Genomic DNA, 16,448 nt, shown 5'->3' on the forward strand with positions numbered 1-16,448 from the left:
TAATGCAACTTATGTGCATTACTGAAGCGTTGTTACATTCCATGGAAGAAACTTGACATTTATAACAAAAGTTCATCAAGTAGAGATTCACAGGTAACATAAAAAATTGTGATGGAAACATAATTATACACTAATTGAAAGAAAAAAATGTGTGTGTTTCTGTGTTTCACATTTTTCTTTATAGTTTTACTTTCCTTTATCTCACATTTTAGAGTTTTATGGATTTGTTCAATTATTGTTTTGTTGTATAACATTGTAAACAAGCAAATGGACACCATTACATAAAATAGAAGATAAAATAGAAACTACAACTTCAACTACATGTATTTGTATAATTCTAAGTAAAACACTCCAGCTTTTTATTTCCTGAATCCTAAACAAATGTAGTAATTAGAAGAAAAAAATATATAATGATGTTTGCAAATGAACTTGAGTCCATATAAGGGAAAACAAATAGAGATTCACAAATGTAAATTTAATTATCAAAATCCCTGTAAATTTGGGGTTTCTATTCCATCCCTGGAGTGTCATTCAGTATGAATCTACTAAAGTGAAGGTAATGCGGTTATGACATTTGGGGCATTTGAAAGTGTCTGTTTTCTAAATAATTTCTTTAAAGAGTTTTAAACCATGTCCCAAATAGCTTTTAAATTTGGCTCCCTATGAAGTAATGATCACCTTAGGAAACACTAGGGAGTCATGTGTACAGAGCTAAACAATATGGGCCACATTATAAGTGGATCGCTAAATATTACTTTCAAGAAAGCAATATTTGCTCTCTACTGTGTAATTAGCGTGCACTGGTATTACAAGTTACAAACAAATATATATTTCTGTTTACAGTGATAATCTTTGCTGTACTGCATTGATAAAAAAAAAAATCAAAGATGCTGGGAAAAAATATGCAAATAAACGGCTAGATTACGAGTTTTGTGTTATGAGTGAAAAAGCATCATTATGGGTTATAACTCTGCTTTTTCACTACCGCTGCTATTATGAGTCTTGTCAAAAAAGCTGTACTGCACACTTATTTGGCCGTAACGCAAATTAACTTACGCAATTTGCGTAAAGTCTTTTTTCAATGGGACTTCTATAGCGCTGATATTACAAGCTTTTTCTGGGAGGCCAAAAAATGAGCGGTACAGCCTATACCGCAAGATTCGTAATGCAATCTAAAGTCAGTAGTTATGAGTTTTACGCTACAAAGCTGTAGTATAAAACTCATAACTAAAGTGTTAAAAAGTACACTAACACCAATAAACTACCTATTAACACCTAAACCGAGGCCCTCCCGCATCGCAAACAATAAAATAAAATTATTAACACCTAATCTGCCGCTCCCGACATCACCGCCACTATAATAAATATATTAACCCCTAAACTGCCGCGCTCCCACATCGGAAACACTAGTTAAATATTATTAACCCCTAATATGCTGCCCCTAACATCACCGCCACCTACCTACATTTATTAACCCCTAATCTGCCGCTCCGGACATCGCCACCACTATAATAAACATATTAACACATAAACCTAACTCTAAATCTAACCCTAACACCCCCTAACTTTAATATAATTAAAATAAATCTAAATAAAACCTACTATTAAAACTAAATACTTACCTGTAATATAAACCCTAAGCTAGCTACAATATAACTAATAGTTACATTGTATCTAGCTTAGGTTTTATTTTTATTTCACAGACAAGTTTGTATTTATTTTAACTAGGTAGACTAGTTATTAAATATTTATTAACTATTTACTAATTACCTAGCTAAAATAAATACAAATTTACCTGTGAAATAACACCTAACCTTACACTACAATTAAATCAATTACCTAAATTAAATACAATTACCTAAATTACAAAAAACAAAACACTAAATTGCACAAAATAAAAAAAGAAATGATCAGATATTTAAACTCATTACACCTTATCTAATAGCCCTAAACCCCCCCCCCCCCAAAAAAAAATAAAAAAAACCCTAGCCTAATTGCCCCAAAGAAATCAGCTCTTTTACCTGTAACAAAAAAAATACAAACAACCCCCCAACAGTAAAACCCACCACCCATACAACCAATACCCCAAATAATTTCCTAACTAAAAAAACATAAGCTCCTGATTGCCCTGAAAAAGGGCATTTGGATGGGCATTGCCCTTAAAAGGGCATTTAGCTCTTTTTCAAGTGCCCAAACCCTAATCTAAAAATAAAACCCACCCAATAAACCCTTAAAAAAACCTAACACTAACCCCCAAAGATCCACTTACAGTTTTGAAGACTGGACATCCATCCTCAACGAAGCCGGGAGAAGTCTTCATCCAAGCGGCAAGAAGTCCTCAACGAAGTCGGGAGAAGTCTTCATACAATCCAGCAGAAGTGGTCCTCCAGATGGGCAAAAGTCTTCATCCAGACGACATCTTCTATCTTCATCCATCAGGCGTGGAGCGGGTCCATCTTCAAGACATCTGGCACGGAGCATCCTCTTCAATCGAAGTGTTCATCCAGAATGAAGGTTCCTTTAAGTGACATCATCCAAGATGGCGTCCCTTAAATTCCGATTGGCCAATATAACGCAAGCTCAATCCTATTGACTGATTGCATCAGCCAATAGGATTTTTTCACCTTTAAGTCCGATTGGCTGATAGAATTCTATCAGCCAATCGGAATTCAAGGGAAACCATCTTGGATGACGTCATTTAAAGGAACCTTCATTCTGGAAGAAGACTTCAATTGAAGAGGATGCTCCGCGCCATATGTCTTGAAGTAGGACCCGCTCCGCGCTGGATGGATGAAGATGGAAGATGTTGTCTGGATGAAGACTTCTGCCCATCTGGAGGACCACTTCTGACGGCTTGGATGAAGACTTCTCCTGGCTTCGTTGAGGACTTCTTGCCGCTTGGATGAAGACTTCTCCCGGCTTCATTGAGGATGGATGTCCGGTCTTCAAAACTGTAAGTGGATCTTCGGGGTATAGTGTTAGGTATTTTTAAGGGTTTATTGGGTGGGTTTTATTTTTAGATTAGGGTTTGGGCACTTGAAAAAGAGCTAAATGCCCTCTTAAGGGCAATGTCCATCCAAATGCCCTTTTCAGGGCAATGGGGAGCTTAGGTTTTTTTAGTTAGGATTGTATTTGGGGGGTTGGTTGTGTGGGTGGTGGTTTTTACCGTTTGGTGGTTGTTTGTATTTTTTTTACAGGTAAAAGAGCTGATTTCTTTGGGGCAATGCCCCGCAAAAGGCCCTTTTAAGGGCTATTGGTAGTTTAGTTTAGGCTAGAGTTTTTTTTTTATTTTGATAGGGCTATTAGATTAGGCGTAATTAGTTTAAATATCTGATAATTTCTTTTTTTATTTTGTGTAATTTAGTGTTGTTTTTTTTTGTAGTTTAGGTAATTGTATTTAATTTAGGTAATTGTAATTAATTTAGGTAATTGATTTAATTGTAGTGTAAGGTTAGGTGTTAGTGTAAGACAGGTTAGGTTTTATTTCACAGGTAAATGTGTATTTATTTTAGGTAGGTAGTTAGTAAATAGTTAATAACTATTTACTAACTAGTCTACCTAGTTAAAATAAATACAAACTTGACTGTAAAATAAAAATAAACCCTAAGCTAGCTACAATGTAACTATTAGTGATATTGTAGCTAGCTTAGGGTTTATTTTACAGGTAAATATTTATTTAGTTTTAAATAGGAATTATTTAGGTAATGATAGTAGGTTTTATTTAGATTTATTTTAATTATATTTAATTTAGGGGGTGTTAGGGTTAGACTTAGGTTTAGGGGTTCATAAATTTAGTATTGTGGCGGTGACGTTGGGGGTGTCAGGTTAGGGGTTAATAAATTTAGGTAGGTGGTGGCGAAGTTAGGGGTTTGTGATTCGGCGGTTTAGGGGTTAATATGTTTATTATAGTGGTGGTGATGTCCGGAGCAGCAGATTAGGGGTTAATAAGTGTAAGATTAGGGGTGTTTAGACTCGAGGTTCATGTTAGGGTGTTAGGTGTAAACATAAATTTTGTTTCCGCATAGGAATCAATGGGGCTGCGTTACGGAGCTTTACGCTGCTTTTTTGCAGGTGTTAGACTTTTTTTTAGCCGGTTCTCCCCATTGATGTCTATGGAGAAATCGTGCACGAGCACGTAAAAAACAGCTTACCACTGCTTTCAGCAGCGCTTGTATTGGAGTGCGGTATGGAGCTCAATTTTGCTCTATGCTCATTTCTTGCCTGATAACGCCGGGTTTTTGTAAACCTGTAATACCAGTGCTGTAGGGAAGTGAGCAGTGACAATAACGTGCAAGTTAGCACCGCACCGCTCATAACGCAAAACTCGTAATCTAGCCGTATGTTAATTAAATATTTATAATAGAGAGTTATAGCCCCATTTGTAAACAGATATTTAGGTAGTAATACTTCAAAATTTTAAAATATATGTGTGTTTTTTTTATAAAATCCCTTTCAGTTGTGCTGTCTTCCACATAATATGAAATTACTTTTAGACATTAAAGGGTCAGTAAATATTTTGTATTAGAAAACATTTATGTTGTTTTGCTATAGAATAACATATCGGCCAAGTTGGAAAGCTTTTAAAACAAACTTTCTTTTTACTGCAATTATTTTTCAATAGCAAAACTCCACCCTCAGTTTGCATTTTCAGAGGAGTCAATCCAGGCTTGAGTCTGTAGATAAACAGGTTAGCCACTGTTGTAAAGTTAGTATAAAATTGTTTTGCCGTTATCATCACATAAAGGCAATTAGAGTCATATGTGTAGCAGGATTATAGCCTTGAGATGTCAACAGGGTGCATTGCAAGGTCTGAGAGTTAGAAAATGCTCTATTTCTTTCATGTAATTGGCAAGAGTCCATGAGATAGTGACATATGGGATATACAATCCTACCAGGAGGTGCAAAGTTTCCCAAACCTCAAAATGCCTATAAATACACCCCTCACCACACCCACAATTCAGTTTTACAAACTTTGCCTCCTATGGAGGTGGTAAATTAAGTTTGTGCTAAGATTTCTATGTTGATATGCGCTTCTCAGCATTTTTGAAGCCTGATTCCTCTCAGAGTACAGCGAATGTCAGAGGGATGTGAAGGGAGTATCACTTATTTGAATACGATGATTTCCCTAACGGGGGTCTACTTCATGGGTTCTCTGTTATCGGTCGTAGAGATTCATCTCCTAGCTCCCTTTTCAGATTGACGATATACTCTCAATTTACCATTACCTCTACTGATAACTGTTTCTGTACTGGTTTGGCTATCTGCTATATGTGGATGGGTGTCTTTTGGTAAGTATGTTTTTATTACTTAAGACACCTCAGCTATGGTTTGGCACTTTATGCATTTATATAAAGTTCTAAATATATGTATTGTAGTTATATTTGCCATGAGTCAGGTTCATGTATTTCCTTCTGCAGACTGTCAGTTTCATATTTGGGTAATATAAACATCTTTTATAGAAATTTTTTTCTTACCTGGGGTTTAGTCTTTTTTCAATTGACTTCTTCTTGCAAATTGCGGGTGGCATTAGGCCCGCGGGTGCGTGAAATGCTAAACTTTATTGTGTCATTTTTGGCGTGGAAAAATACGTCTATGACGCAACTTCGTCATTTCCGGCATCATACTTGACGCCGAGACCTTTCACACTGTTGCGTCATTAGTGACGCGAGTGTGTCATTTCCGGTTATTTATGGCGCCAAAAAGTTTACGTTACGTTGTGCGTCATACTTGGCGCCAAACTTTTTCATTATTTTAATACCCCATTGATGTTTGCATCATGATTTTTTCTCTATCAGAGGCCTATGCTATTTCCTTTTTATTCCATTCCTGAAACTGTCATATAAGGAAATTGATAATTTTGCTTTTTATGTTGTTTTTTCTCTTACATTTTGCAAGATGTCTTTATCTGATCCTGCCTCAGAAGTTTCTGCTGGAACATTGCTGCCTGACATCGGTCCTACGAAAGCTAAGTGCATTTGTTGTAAAATTGTTGAAATTATTTCGCCGAATGTCATTTGTAATAGTTGTCATGATAAACTTTTACATGCAGTTAGTGTATCCATCAGTAATAGCACATTGCCACTTGTAGTTCCTTCAACTTCTAATGTGCATGATATACCTGTAAATTTTAAAGAATTTGTTTCTGATTCTATTTTGAAGGTTTTGTCTGCATTTCCACCTTCTAATAAACGTAAAGGTCTTTTAAAACTTCTCATTTAGTTGATGAAATTTCAAATGACCAACAACATAATTTATCCTCTTCTGATGAGGATCTATCTGATACAGAAGAAACTTCCTCAGACATTGACACTGACAAATCTACTTATTTATTTAAAATAGAGTATATGCGTTCTTTATTAAAAGAAGTGTTAATTATTTTGGATATTGAGGTAACCAGTCCTATTCACGTTCAGTCTAATAAACGTTTAAATGCTGTTTTTAAACCTCCTGTGGTTTCTCCAGGGTTTTTTTTCTATTCCTGAGGCTATTTCTGATATGATTTCTAGGGAATAGAATAAGCCAGGTACTTCTTTTATTCCTTCTTCAAGGTTTAAAAAATTGTATCCTTTACCAGCAAAATCTATAGAGTTTTGGGAAAAAATCCCCAAAGTTGATGGGGCTATTTCTACTCTTGCTAAACGTACCACTATTCCTATGGAAGATAGTACTTCCTTTTAAAGGATCCTTTAGATAGGAAGCTTGAATCTTATCTAAGGAAGGCCTATTTATATTCAGGTCATCTTCTCAGACCTGCAATTTCTTTGGCTGATGTTGCGGCTGTATCAACCTTCTGGTTATCTAGCATTATTTGCCTATTGCAATATGCTAATCATTTTATTGTGATGCAATTTTTGTTATTATCAAAATTGATGTTAGATCCATGTTCTTAGCTATTTTAACTAGAAGAGCTTTGTGGCTTAAATCTTGGAATGCTGATATGACATCTAAATCTAGATTACTATCTCTTTCTTTCCAAGGTAATAATTTATTTGGTTCTCAGTTGGATTCTATTATTTCAACTGTCACTGGGGGGGATTTTTTCTGCCTCAGGATTAAAAACCTAAGGGTAAAAATTTAAGGCTTCTAACAATTTTCGTTCCTTTCGTCAGAATAAGGAACAAAAACTCAATCTTGCCCCCAAGGAGTCTGCTTCCAATTGGAAGCCTTCCTCAAATTGGAATAAATCTAAGCCATTTAGGAAACCAAAGTCAGCCCCTAAGTCCGCATGAAGGTGCGGCCCTCATTCCAGCTCAACTGGTAGGGGGAGGATTAAGGTTTTTTCAAAGATATTTGGATAAAATCTGTCCAAAATCAATGGATTCAGAGCATTGTCTCTCAAGGATATTGAATAGGATTCAGAGTAAGACCTCCTGTGAGAAGATTTTTTTCTCTCACGTATCCCAGTAAATCCAGTATAAGCTCAGGCTTTCCTGAAGTGTGTTTCAGACCTGGAGTCTTCGGGGTAATCTTGCCAGTTCCTCCTCAGGAACAAGGTTTGGGGTTTTATTCAAATCTATTCATTGTACCAAAGAAGGAAAATTTATTCAGACCAGTTCTGGATCTGAAAAATTTTGAATCGTTATGTAAGAGTACCAACTTTCAAGATGGTGACTATAAGGACAATTCTGCTTTTTGTTCAGCAAGGACATTATATGTCCACAATAGACTTGCAGGATGCATACCTTCATATTCCGATTCATCCAGAACATTATCAATTTCTGAGATTCTCTTTTCTAAACAAGCATTACCAATTTGTTGCTCTTCTATTTGGCCTAGCAACAGCTCCAAGAATCTTGTCAAAGGTTCTCGGTACCCTACTCTCTGTAATCAGAGAACAGGGTATTGTGGTGTTTCCTTATTTGGACGATATCTTGGTACTAGCTTAGACTTTGCGTACTGCAGAATCTCACATGAATCAACTAGTGTTGTTTCTTTGGAAACATGGTTGAAGGATCAATTTACCAAAAGTTTCTTGATTCCTCAGACAAGGGTCACCTTTTTAGTCTTCCAGATAGATTCAGTGTCCATGACTCTGTCTCTAACAGACAAGAGATGTTTAAAATTGGTTGCAGCATGACAGCACCTTCAGTCTCAGTCATTCCCTTCAGTGGCTATGTGCATGGAAGTTTTAGGTCTCATGACTGCAGCATCGGACGTGATCCCCTTTGCTCGTTTTCACATGATACCCCTAAAGCTTTGCATGCTGTACAACACTCTCTGACATGGTGGATAGATTACCATCGTTTAATTCAAGGGGCTTCTTTTGTTTGGCCAACCTGGACTGTGATCACAACAGATGCGAGTCTTTCAGGTTGGGGGGCTGTTTGGGGATCTCTGACAGCACAAGGGGTTTGGAAATCTCAAGAGGCGAGATTACCAATAAATATTTTAGAACTCCTTGCAATTCTCAGAGCTCTTCAGTTTTGGCCTCTGCTAAAGAGAGAACCGTTCATTTGTTTTCAGACAGACAATATCACAACAGTGGCATATGTCAATCATCAGGGTGGGACTCACAGTCCCCAAGCTATGGAAAAAGTATCTTGGATACTTGTTTGGGCGGAATCCAGCTCTTGTCTAATCTCTGCGGTGCTTATCCCAGGTGTAGACAATTGGGAAGCGGATTATCTCAGCCGCCAGACTTTACATCCAGAGGAGTGGTCTCTCCATCCATATGTGTTTTCTTAGATTGTTCAGTTGTGGGGTGTTCCAGAGATAGATCTCATGGCCTCTCATCTAAACAAGAAACTTCCCAGATACCTGTCCAGGTCCAGGGATGTTCAGGCGGAAGCAGGGGATGCACTGACACTTCTTTGGTGTTATCATCCTGCTTACATTTTCCCGCCTCTAGTTCTCTTTCCAAGAGTGATTCCCAAAATCATCATGGAACAATCATTTGTGTTGCTGGTGCCTCCAGCATGGCCACACAGGTTTTGGTATGCGGATCTGGTTTGGATGTCCAGTTGCCCACTTTGGCCACTTCCGTTCGGCCAGACCTACTATCTCAAGGTCCGTTTTTTCATCAGGATCTCAAATCATTAAATTTGAAGGTATGGAAATTGAACGCTTAGTACTAATTCATAGAGGTTTCTCTGACTCAGTGTTTAAATACTATGTTACAAGCTCGTAAATCTGTTTTCTAGAAAGATGTATTATAAAGTTTGGAAGACTTACATTTCATGGTGTTCTTCTCATAAATTCTCCTGTCATTCTTTTAGAATTCCTAGAATTTTTCAGTTTCTTCAGGATGGTTTGGATAAGGGTTTGTCTGCAAGTTCCTTGAAAGGACAAATCTCCGCTCTTTCTGTTTTATTTCACAGAAAGATTGCTATACTTCCTGATATACACTATTTTGTACAGGCTTTAGTTCTTATTAAGCCTGTTATTTAATCAATTTCTCCTCCTTGGAGTCTTAATTTGGTTCTGACGGCTTTACAGGTTCTTCTATTTGAACCTATGCATTTTTTGGACATTAAACTACTTTCTTGGAAAGTGTAGTTCCTTTTGGTCATCTCTTCTGCTAGAAGAGTTTCTGAGTTATCTGCTCTTTCTTGTGAGTCTCCTTTTCTGATTTTTTCATCAGAATAAGGCAGTTTTGCAGACTTCTTTTTAATTTTTACCTAAAGTTGGGAATTCTAACAACATTAGTAGAGAAATTGTTGTCCCTTCCTTGTGTCCTAATCCTAAGAATTCTTTGGAAAGTTCCTTACATTCTTTGGATGTGGTAAGAGCTTTGAAATATTATGTGGAAGCTACTAAAGATTTCAGTAAGACTTCCAGTCTATTTGTTTTATTTTCTGGTTCTAGGAAAGGTCAGAAGGCTTCTGCTATTTCCTTGGCTTCTTGGTTGAAACTTTTGATTCATCATCAAGTTAATTTTGAGTCGGATCAGGCCCCGCCTCAGAGAATTACAGCTCATTCTACTAGATCAGTCTCCACTTCGTGGGCTTTTAAAAATGAAGCTTCAGTTGATCAGATTTGCAAAGCGGCAACTTGGTCCTCTTTGCATTCATTTACTAAATTCTACCGTTTTGATGTATTTGCTTTTTCGGAAGCAGTTTTTGGTAGAAAAGTTCTTCAGGCAGCTGTTTTTGATTTAAGTTTTTTTCTTTCATATGAAATAAACTTATATTTTTAGGTTGTGGATTAATTTTTTTCAGCAGATTATGGCTGTTTTTATTTTATTCCCTCCCTCTCTAGTGACTCTTGCGTGGAGATCCACATCTTGGGTATTGATATCCCATATGTCTCTAGCTCATGGACTCTTGCCAATTACATGAAAGAAAACATAATTTATGTAAGAACTTACCTGATAAATTAATTTCTTTCATATTGGCAAGAGTCCATGAGGCCCACCCTTTTTATGGTGGTTATGATTTTTTTTTATAAAGCACAATTATTTCCAAATTTCCTTTGTTGATGCTTTCTACTCCTTTCTTTATCACCCCACTGCTTGGCTATTCATTAAACTGAATTGTGGGTGTGGTGAGGGGCGTATTTATAGGCATTTTGAGGTTTGGGAAACTTTGCCCCTCCTGGTAGGATTGTATATCCCATATGTCACTAGCTAATGGACTCTTGCCAATATGAAAGAAATGAATTTATCAGGTAAGTTCTTACATAAATTATGTTTTTCAGAGTTCAATTACATAAAAATTGTGCAAAATAAATAATGAAAATATATTGGAAAGTTATTTCACTATGCATAATTAAACATTTTATATAAAAATGTCAAGGTGTTTACTGTCCCTTTAAGGACTCCATTAATTATAGTGGTGAAGTGTATGGAACTTGCCTTCCTCACTATGCATAGAGCGGGGCTTTACCTTCTTCTATCATTTTATATTTTGCAAGCAATTGCTTGTGCAGATCTGCTTGTCAAACCTCTTTAAAGGATCATTCTGGTTAAGTCTACCAGCTATTAGGTAATGGAGTTGTTAGAAAGTGGTTCTTAAAGGGTCAGTCTAGTCAAAATTAAACTTTCATGATTCAGATAGGGCATGCAATTTTAAACAACTTTCCAATTTAGTTCTATTATCTAATTTGCTCAATTCTTTAGATATCCTTTGTTGAAGAAATAGCAATGCACATATGTGAGCCAATCACACAAGGCCTCTAGGTGCAGCAACCAATCAGCAGCTACTGAGCATATCTAGATATGCTTTTTAGCAAGTGATATCAAGAGAATGAAGCAAATTAGATAATAGAAGTAAATTAGAAAGTTGTTTAAAATGGCATGCTCTTTCTAAATCCCGAAAGAAAAAAAATTGGCTTTCATGTCCCTTTAACTTGCAGTGGTTCTTTAGTTTTGCTTTACAGTTTCATAATTCCACGTCTATTTTTTTATTTTCCTTTTATTATTTGCATAAGGTCTATAAGACCTTTTAAAACTGTTCTTTAAAGGGATATGAAACCCAATTTTTTTTCTTTAAAATTCAGATAGGGAATACCTTTTGTTTAAAAATCTTTCCAATTTACTTCTGTTATCAAATCATCTTCATTCCTTTGATATCATTTGCTGAATGAGCAGCAATGCACTACTGAGAGCTAGCTGAACACATGTAGTGAGCCAATCACAAGAGACAAATGTGTGCAGGCACCAATCACTAGCTAGATCCCACTAGTGTAGGATATGTACATATTATTTTTAAATAATGGATACCAAGAGAATGTTTGAAATTAGAAGTGAATTTAATGTGTCTTAAAATGGCATGCTCTATCAAAATCATGCAAGTTTAATTCTGACTTCCCTATGTCTTTAAGGCTTCATTCAAGCACATGTTTCATCAAGTCATTTTACATTTATTGAATTAAAATAAGGTATTTAATTTGTATCTTCTACAATGTAAGATTTTGTTTAGCTCCTTTTCTTTCATGATTCAGATAGAGAACACAATTTTAAACAACTTTCTAATTTACTTCTATTATCTAATCTGTTTTATTCTCTTGGTATCATTTGTTGAAGGAGCAGCAATGCGCTACTGGTTTCTAACTGAACACATGGGCGAGCCAATGATAATCAGTTTATATATGCAGCCACCAATCAACAGCTAGAACCTAGGTTCTCTGCTGCACATGAACTTGCCTAGATAAACATTTCAGCAAAGGATAACAAGAGAAAGAAGCAAATTAAATAATAGAAGTAAATTGGAAAGTTGTTTGAAATTGTATTCTCTATCTGAATCATGAAAGAAACATTTTAGGTTTCATGTCCCTTTAAGTCTATTTGTTGTAATTTGTTTTCATATGACTTTAATGTGTATCTGATGTCAATGTGAGTTTGAGGACATAGAACTTTAGATTTTGTTTAGTTTCACACATTCATACTGTTGAGTTCAGTAATATATAAGTAACTTACAAGAAACTTTGTAATACTAAAAAATATCTACAAAATATAGAAATCATTAGTTATATAAAAACTGGATATAATGCAAATGCTTGTTGGTCTTTATGTTCTACATAGTTAAAAAGGTTTGGATTTCAGAATATTTGTATATAAGCATCTGTAGTAATGGGACAGCTTGGAGAGGGATAGGACCAAGTGGAAACAACAGTATCTTTTCTCATGTAGGCAAATTTTGGATGTCATAATACAGCTTATACATTTAAAGTATTGGTAAATCCTTGTTTCAAAAATGCTAGGATATTTTACCATCACTAAAAGTAAAGGTCACCTTTGTTCATCAGTTTAAAAAAAAAAAAGAATGAAAAGGTACCTTTATTTTTCACTAGTGGCTCTGGCTCTTAATGCCGATTGCCCCGCACGGCTATTGGCTAAGAGGTGCCGATCTCTCCACACAGCTATTGGCTAAGAGGTGCCGATCGCTCCGCGCGGCTATTGGCTAAGAAGTGTAAACGTCACCTCCTTTAAAAAATGAGCAGTACCATCCGAACTGCTTAGCTAAGTGAAGCTGTAGTGAAGAAAAAAAAAATCTCAGTTTTATCCGGGGGGGGGGGGGGGGGGGGGGAGGGTTGGTTAAACTGATGAATGAAGATGGCCTTTATTTTTAGTGATGGTAAATCCCAGCATTTTTGAAACACTTGGATTTATCATAACTTTAACTTAAAGGGACATTAAACACTTGACTGCTAAAAATAATTAAAACTAACTTCTACTGTGTAATAATAAAAAACTGAGTACAGCTCTTTATGCTGTAACTTCAGCTTACACAAAACATTTCAAGAAAATTGTTTCTATTACTATACATATCTAGGGCTTGATGCAGCTATGTATGCCGCCATATTTTAACAGCACAGTAGTCACATGACACACACTTCATATCTCCCTAGAGTACCTATAATGTGTGCATATAAAAAACACAGCAGCAGAACTCAATGTTATGCAGACAGAGCTTGTCCTGCAGTTTATGTTATAAATCTGTTACAGGAAAAAAAGATTTTATTATTATGTTTTTGTATGCAAACAAAGCTTACTTTTTCAAACGTTACCACTGAATTCCTAATGTGTGTGACTGTACATAGCACTTGGCAGGGTTATAAATGTAAATCATTCTCTTCTCTGAGTCTGACAAGCTCCAGTCTGGAGAGGGAGGGGCCAAGGGGGGAGAGAGAGGCAGAGAGCAGAGAGACTCCGTGAAGAAAATAGACTAAATAACTCATGCTGGAAATACTTTTTACTGGAGATTTGTTCTATGCAATATTTTATTTTCATACATCTACATCACATATATACAGTAATATATGTAATGCAGATATATGAAAATAAAATATTGCATAGAACAAATCTCCAGTAAAAAGTATTTCCAGCATGAGTTATTTAGTCTATTTTCTTCACGGAGTCTCTCTGCTCTCTCTCCCCCCTCGGCCCCTCCCTCTCCAGACCGGAGCTTGTCTGACTCAGAGAAGAGAATGATTTACATTTCTAACCCTGCCGAGTGCTATGTACAGTCACACACATTAGGAATTCAGTGGTAACGTTTGAAAAAGTAAGCTTTGTTTGCATACAAAAACATAATAATAAAATCTTTTTTTCCTGTAACAGATTTATAACATAAACTGCAGGACAAGCTCTGTCTGCATAACATTGAGTGCTGCTGCTGCTGCTGTGTTTTTCATCTGCACAAGTCACATGACTGCTGTGACCCAGTGTAACGTGCGTTCTAATATGGCACCTTACATGGGAGAATAATGCACCTTATTAGCATTCATCTTCAAATCGATTTTTTTCAACACTTAGGGGTAAGGTGAACAAATAAACTAGACAGTAGTGATTACTTGATTTTAATTAATAATAAAACATACTTTTTAATGATTTTTATCAGGTGTTTAGTGTCCCTTTAAGGAAGTTTTAATTAATTAATAATTTAATTAATTAAAAAAAAATTGTATACATAATAACATCAGAAAGATTTTACAGTACTGCTATCAGAAAGGTAATATTTGTTGCTTTATTAAAGTACAACCAAGGGAAAATGCACAGTATACGTACTGAAGCTGTTTAAATATTAGATTCCGTGATGTAATCTAATAAAAGAGTATAAAGGATAAATAGGATATTTAAATAGCACTAGTCAAGATGGTAATACCACTAGATAGTCACCAAATTATACCAACTAAACAGTACAAAGCAGAAACAAACGGGTATTTTTAAAAGTGTAGTATCACACAATTATTAATGAAAACAAGCTTTATATAATAAAATAATAATAATAAAAACGTGCTGCTAGCAAAAACACATACCAGGTGTCCCTCGTTTTACAACGGTTCAATTTACACCGTTTCAGAATAACAACCTTTTTTTCCAGTCATGTGACTGCTATTGAAAAGCATTGAGAAGCAGTGCATTTATTAAAATAGCCAGTAGGTGGAGCTGTCCGCTTGTGTTGCAGCAAAGCCAAGTAAGCTGAAATTAATCAGTTTAACCAGACCTGAGCTATCAAGCAGATTTCAAAGGAACAAGATCTTCCTGTCTATAAATCAGTCCAGATTGGAATGCATAGAAAGAACTGTTTTCAGAAAAATGCAAGTGAAGTCTGTGTTGTGTGATTATTTTATTAGGTTTATAATGCTGTTTAGCAAATGTTTTTGTTTATTTAACTTAGTTTAATTATATATTATGTGTTGTGTGGTTATTTTATTAGGTTTATAATGCTGTTTAGCTTTTAAAGTCTTCATTTCAAAGCTTTAAAAATAATGTATTAGGTGTTACTTATGGCAATTTTGAGAGGAGCCTGGAACCTATCTCCCTCACTTCCCATTGACTTACATTATAAACTGGGTTTCAATTTACAACGGTCTCGATTTACAACTATTCCTTCTGGAACCTAACCCCGGCGTAAACTGAGGGCTACCTGTATAAAGATATACATATAAGTCAAACATAAAATCATAAAACCATAAAACTGTTTTTGATGAAATAATAATAAATTCCCAAAATGAACATTGCAGCTTTGAAATGTAAATTTTTTTAGCAATAAGAATTCATATATGGTGTCTTTCAGTACTTACACCATAGTTTGTAACTTGATCCCAAATGAAAACACTAAATATGTGTTTCCTTACTGTCAAGTTAGTCCATAGTTTAAGTCTCATAGGCTGCAGTGTATCCTCCGGCGTTAACCAACGATTTTGCATATACACAGTTTGCGAGCTGCTCTCAAAACAATGGGTGCTAAGCCAGGACAAACAAGGGCTTTGATCCTTTCTCCCAAGGAGTCCCTAGCTTTAAATTTGTCTCTGTTGTAATTAAATAATATATCTGAAGTTCTCATTTTAAAATACATTGTTCAATAATAACCACTCATATTTTTATATAGACAAATGCAATATATTAGCATGGCTTATGTTTAGGTTATGGAAATAAAACAGGGTAAAAAAATGGTTAATTGCAGAAAAAAACTTAAAGGGATATAAACCAAAATGTTTCTTTCCTAATTCAGATAGATCATGCAATTTAAAAAAACAAAAAAAAACAAAAAACAAATATTCTGTCAGTATGATAGAAATCACTAATTTATAGATGTATTTTACAATGAATGGCAGAGATTAATAGTCATGTTACCTCAAGAGCAGTGTTCCCCCTAAGCCCAGTTTTGTGTGCAGCCCAGCAATGAAACAGTTAACAAGAGAACCATACTTTAAAGTCTGCATTGTGCAGTGTTTGCTAATTGCAGGGTGTGGTTGTCTAATTAACTATTTCATTGCTGGGCCGCACAGAAAACTGGCCTTAGAGGGAACGCTGCTCAAGAGATCCTTTGGCAGAGAAAGCAGCATATGAGTACAGAGATTCCTGACTCGGGTTTCTGATTTACTTCTATTATAATTTTTCTTTGTTCTTTGGTATCCTTTGTTGAAAAGCAGGGGCGTATGTTTAGGAGTTAGCTCATTTCCGGAACTCTATCTGGCAACAGTTTTGATTTTTTTTTTATCCATTTGCAAGAGTTCTAGATGGCAGCACTATTTCCTGCCATATAGTGTTCCAGACAAGGAAT

General features: G+C 35.7%; 1 protein-coding gene across 1 annotated transcript in view; it reads left to right on the forward strand.

The window, feature by feature from the left end:
* Nucleotides 1–16,448, forward strand: part of LOC128657477 (inactive N-acetylated-alpha-linked acidic dipeptidase-like protein 2) — a 1,132,059-nt gene that overhangs the window by 667,470 nt on the left and 448,141 nt on the right. The window lies entirely within an intron of this gene.

The sequence above is a fragment of the Bombina bombina genome, chromosome 4, assembly GCF_027579735.1.
Source record: "Bombina bombina isolate aBomBom1 chromosome 4, aBomBom1.pri, whole genome shotgun sequence".
NCBI lineage: Eukaryota > Metazoa > Chordata > Amphibia > Anura > Bombinatoridae > Bombina > Bombina bombina.